Source organism: Heterodontus francisci, chromosome 10 (genome assembly GCF_036365525.1).
Source record: "Heterodontus francisci isolate sHetFra1 chromosome 10, sHetFra1.hap1, whole genome shotgun sequence".
Taxonomy (NCBI): Eukaryota; Metazoa; Chordata; class Chondrichthyes; order Heterodontiformes; family Heterodontidae; genus Heterodontus; species Heterodontus francisci.
This window is the reverse complement of record NC_090380.1, coordinates 44,521,420-44,527,528: the sequence shown is the minus strand read 5'-3', so window position 1 is coordinate 44,527,528 and position 6,109 is coordinate 44,521,420.

The window sequence follows — 6,109 nt, the reverse complement described above, 5'->3', positions numbered from 1 at the left end:
GAACACCGACAGCTGCTCAGCTCGCACATGCGCAAAGGCGTGCCAGTGCCAGCAAGAAAAGCCCCAACGTGAGCAGACCGTCAGGCTGCAGATTTATCCCATATTTAATGCACGCTCCCTCCAAATAGTCACTCTCCCACATAAGTAGCTGAGGTAATTCTTTATTATTGAAAATAATTGCCACCCTCCTCCGGACGTTCCAACTATTAGTTTTACTACGATCGTAATAATTAACATCTTTTATTTGAATAAGTAATGCATTAAGATCACTCTGAACATCAGGACCTGTTGGATTTACTAATTGATAAAACACAAGCTGTGTTTTTCAAGTGGATCCAGATCCACATTGTATGCGATTCTTTTGTTTTTACTGTCTCCGGGGATTGTGTCGGCAATGTTCTCATTATTCACTTTACGGTTAAGTAACTACTTCCTCCACAAATCATTTTGCCACACTGATTTTTGCAATCTTATCCTAGTGATTGTATTTTACAGTATTTATTTCCTATAACTTGGATAGCTTTTTTAAAAATCTTGCTGCCATAACTGTAGCTTTTTGGCATCACCATCCACTATAAGACTTCAATAAGGTTCTAAATTGGTGATTAATGGTTCAAGTAAGGATACAATTGAAGAGATTGAAAATTGGTTTTAAAAATGTGAAATAGAAGTCATAAATGGCAACATTTCATGGTCAGCAGTCAGTGAAAGCTGCACCTGCAGACCAGGCATGAAAATACTTGTCTTATATGCAAGATTTATATCAACAATAGTATTGAACATAAGAAATAGGAGCTGGAGAAGGTCCTTTGAGTCTGCTCCACTACTCAACAAGATGGGTGGGGACGGCGCTTGGCGCTATATCGGCCAAAAATCAATTCACAGTATTTTTGGAGGGGTTGGTTACAGGCTTCAAATGTGCAGGTCTCGCAGCCCTTTAAAAATGGCACCAGCGTCTGCACAGAGGCAGCTGATGCCATTGCCAGAATCTCAGAGCCCGCCCCACCACATGATTGGGCAGGGGGGGAGACCACCCAACATACGCAGATCAGCCGCTGCTCACTAGATTACAGCGGCATGGTGGCACCACCATTTTTTCCGCACACTGCCAAATTTAGCCCTAGGAGTGGCCTCACCAATTCCCAATATATTTGCAGCAAGCCCTCTTTACTCTTATACTCCAATTACTTTGTAACAAAAGCCAACATATCATTTGCCTTCCTAATTGCTCGCTGTATCTGCATGTTAACTTTCTGTGATTCATGTACAAGGACATCCGGTCCCTCTGAATGCAAACATTTCCCAGTCTCACCATTCAAAAATATTCTGCTTTTTAACTTTCCTGCCAAAGTGGATAGCTTCACAATTCACCACATTTGATTCCATCTGCCATGTTCTTGCCCACTCACCCAACCTGTCTGTATCCCTCTGCAGCCTGTCTGCATCCTTATCACTTTTCCACCTAAAACTGTATCATCAGCAAACTTGGATACATTACACTCAGATCTCTCATCTAAGTCATTAGTATCGATCGCATGTCGCTGAGGCCCAAGTAGAAATCCATGAGGGCAGAATTGGAGCAGCATATAAGTCACAGGGTTGTAGAGTTGAAGGAAGAGGCTATGGAGGGATTTGAAAACAAGAATGAAAATTTTAAAAGAGGCCTGTTGGACCCCATTAGTTGCACAAAGAGAGATGAAGTCCGACTGTAGCTTTAAGAAACTTTATTGCAGTACTTTTTGGTTACATCATCAGCAAAGCAAACTACAACAACACCATTGCCTCCACCTTCCTCCGGGGTGCTGGACCAGGGAAATCAAGCCTTTCTTGCAGTTTATTACAATTGGTTTACAAACTCTGCAGTTTCTTGGTGTCATGGCCTGATTGGGGTCCTGCCTTGTCAATTTGTTGCACCTCCTTACTCTAGCATTTTCTCATCCCCTTATCTCCTTGTGAACCGTTAGGCTACTGTTATACAAAGGGTTATTATTAAGCAGCCTGCAGCTGTCCTGCTAGTTTTGCTTGCTGGTCTACTCCTACTGATAAGCTGTCTGTGCATCCCTAAAGCTATGAAGTCATTCTGATAAGCTGTCCCTACAGCACTGAATGGGCTACTATTAATTTCTGATAAGCTGTCTGCTGAAGCTCTAAAGTTCGTTTATTAGTAGTACATGATTGATTAATTATTTCACCTTAAATGTCCCCATATTATTCTGTTCTCAAAAATTCTGTTCTCACAGTCCCCCCTTTGATTCTTCAAAACACTTTTAAGAATCATTCCCTTGATCCCACCTTGGTGCCTTTAATGGTCTCTATTTGTCTAGAAACAGCCTTCAACACCCGGAGGGGTCACACTCAATACGTTGCCTGCTTGTGCCACAGGAGGGGCCCGCGGGAGCTCTGTAAAGGCATAAGTTTTGCAGGGGCTTCAGTTACTTGTTTACAACAACACTTAATAAGCAAAAACATCAAATACAGAATTACAATCATCACTAAAAAGATCAAACTCTGTACCACCGAGGTCCCTATCGAGCCCAACCAATTGGTTGCTCAATTCCATAAGGTGGAAGCTGGGGGTTGTTTTAGCTTTTCCACCTCCTTTCGGATGTGTGCTGCCAGATCGGAAATTTCTTCGGAGCTATCTGGAATGTAGGTACAGCACTCGGGTCCGATCAGGGCACATGTACCCCCCCTTTTCTGCTAGGACAAAATCTAAGGCCATTCGGTTCTGGCGTGCTATGGTGAGGATAGCTATCATTTCTGCATTGATTTTAACGAGGGCTCTGGCGGTGTCATTGGCCACTTTCTCTAGGACCGAAGCCTGGTTGATGGATTCCCTAGCTACCTTAGCTGTCCCATACCACGGGAACATGATCGAGAAAACCTCTCCATCTCAGTGATAGCTCGTCTCGTCCTTTATCCCTGAGACAGCTTAGGCAAGGAGGTCAAATGATGGATGTAAGGTGTAACATAGCCTAAGTAACACGATCCTGTCCAAAATTTCAGTAACCAGGGATAGGCTTTATTGCTGCAAATAAAATAAGTACCATTATAGGCAATGGGGTTTCTAGCCATTTCGAGGTCCACCCGCCGGGTGGCATCCCGATCCTTTAGTTCTTCAAGGTCCCGCAGGAGAATAGATTTAGCGCCTGGAGTCACATTGAAATAGTGGGAGCAGTTACTTCGTCCCATTTGTCGTCCACCTTTTTGGTCTCTAACCAGGCATAACCAGACCCTGTGGTCTTCCCATGCCTGAGGTGTTGGTAAGGACCAAGAACGGAGGTTCTCGGGTCCAATTGTAATGGGGCCGGTACCACCCCATGAAGGCTCATCTGCTCCGAGACCCTCTTGCGATCCATTCTGCCGACTCTGATGCATTAAACGGAATGGGACGTAAGGAGATGCCTCCCCTGGAGTGGATAGGCACGTGTGCACATATCCAACAGCGGGAGAGGTTAGCTTCTTTGGCATAAGTATAGGTCATGTAAAGGAAAGAGTTAACATGTAATTCTCTGAACACTCGATTAGTTTCCCCATGTGGACAGGCTTGGTTAGTAAAAGGTGAGCAACTACTTAAAATACATGCAAAGAAGATAATACAAATTTTAAACATAGCAGCAGTTAATAATTAGCAGCAATCAATAATTCGGCGTTCAATCACGGGTCGCTCGTTTTACGAGAGGCGTGTATCCAGGCTTTCTTTCCCTCGACTTTAACTACTGACTGGGTGGTCAGTAGCACTTGGAAAGGTCCCTCCCACTTGGCGCCCAAAGGTTCTTTCTGTATTTTCTTCACGTAGACCCAGGTTCCTAGGACGATGTCGTGCCCTCCTTCTGGTGGGTCACCCCAAGCTGCCGATACCTGTGAGGAAGCAGAACTGACAGCATTTGATAGGTTCTGACAATATTCTAGTAAAGCGTCACTCATCAAGTGACAATCAGCTTTACGCAGATCAATTGTTCCCGGTAAAGACATGGGTCTCCCTGTTATTACTTCAAACGGGCTCAAGCCTGTAGTTCTGTTCCGGGTCGCTCTGATACTACACAGAGCTATCGGCAACGCCTGAGGCCACTTTATTCCTTCCTGGTGATACTTGGATAGTCGCTGTTTTAAAGTCTGATTCATTTGTTCCACTTGGCCTGATGACTGGGGATGATGAGGACAGTGTAAATCCCACGTAATGTTCGGTAGTCGACTGACTTCCTGACAGACCGCGCCTGTGAAATGAGTTCCCTGGTCAGAGTCAATGCTGACCGGTACTCCCCATCTGGGGATGTAATCCTTACACAGGACCTTAGCAGTGTGATTGGCCGTGGCTCTTCTAGCTGGGACAGCCTCTACCCATCTAGAAAATTTATCGACGATGGCTAAAATGCCGGTGTACCCCTGACAAGGTGGGAGAGTGATATAGTCGACTTGTAAGCACTGGAATGAGCCAGCTGGAGCAGGGGCTCTTAGTTGAGGCATTATTGTAGTGGGTTTCTGGATTGTTTTTCTGACAGACCACACAGCGGTCAGCTACCAGCTGTGTGTGTTTCTTGAACCCTCGACCCCACCAGCTTTTCTGGAACCGTGCCGTCATCTGTTGCGGGGCCAGGTGTCCCCAGGAGTGAATTTGTTGGGCTAAAAAGGGCATCAGTGCCTGTGGTACGACAGGTTTCTCGGTGTCTCTTTGTCTCCAGGTGCCGACGTCACATATCTTCATCCCTGCTTCCATCCAGGTCCATTTTTCATCTTCAGAACATTCACTCTGCATCACTTGTAGGTCTTGTGTCAGATGGGACGCATTCAGTTTACATATTTGCGTCCGTGTGTCTGGGGGATCACCTTGCAAGGCGGCTTCCTTGGCTGCCTTGTCGGCCAGGGCATTCCCCTTTGTTTCCATGGTGTTGTCTTTCGTATGGGCTTTACATTTCAAAATGGATACCTTTTGTGGCAATTGCATCACCTCCAGTAAGTTTCAGACCTCTTTCCCATTTCAAATAGGTGTACCAGCAGCTGTGAGAAATCCTCTTTTGCGCCACAGCTGACCAAAGTCGTGAGCGACTCCAAAAGCATACAGCGAGTCTGTGTAAATATTAGCTGTCTTCCCCTCTGCTATTCGACATGCTTCCGACAGGGCTCGCAGTTCGGCTTGTTGGGCCAATGTCCCTGAAGGCAGGCATCCCGCTTCCACACCTTCATGTAAGGTTGCAACTGCCCATCCCGCTTTCCGTGTACTGTTGTCAACAAAGGATGAGCCGTCTGTAAAAAGGATTAAATCTGGGTTGAGCAATGCTTCCTCTGCCGCTAGGGTTACCTCCTCTGTTTCTTCCATAATCTCCACACAATCATGTTCTTCTTCCTTCATCTCTTCAGGCCACGGGAGCATAGTCGCTGGATTTACCGGGCTGGCCCGGACAATGTGGAGATTAGGAGCCTCTAGGACTGTTGTCCATCGGGTCCATCTGGCTGCTGTCATTTGGGATACTCTGTTCATGGATAACAAAGTGTGGACACTTAATGGTTAACTTTTGATCTAGTACCAGACCTGCAGTAGCCATTACTGCTTGGCATGTAGCTTCCATAGCTCTTAAACAACTGCCCCATCCCAGGGCGACGGTGTCCAGTCTTTTCGAATAGTATCCAATAGGTCTCTGTTTGTCCCCGTGTTCCTGTGTCAGTATGGCAGTCATATATCCCTCTTTTTCATGTACAAACAGGGTAAACGGTTTCCCGTTGTCGGGGATTTCCAGGGCTGCCGCTGAGCACAAAGCCCTCTTTAAATTTTTGTAAGCTTCTTGTTGTTCTTTGTTTAGAGTAGCGGATTCCTTAGAAGCCCGCTTTCCCTTCAAGAGATCGGTTAATGGTTGAGCCAGCTGTGTGTAGGAGTCGATCCAGTTTCTGTTGAAGTTACACAACCCCAAAAAGGACCTAAGCTCCTGGATAGTGGTGGGCAGTTTGGCAGCTCGAATGGCGGCGGTCCTGTCCTGGGTGAGTTCTCTCTTTCCTTTCGAAATCTTTTGTCTCAGGTACACGACCTCTCCTTCTGCTATCTGCACTTTGTCAATACTGGCTTTGTGTCCTCTCTGATGAAGGTGGTCCAGCAGGGTACGCAGATCTTGTTCGT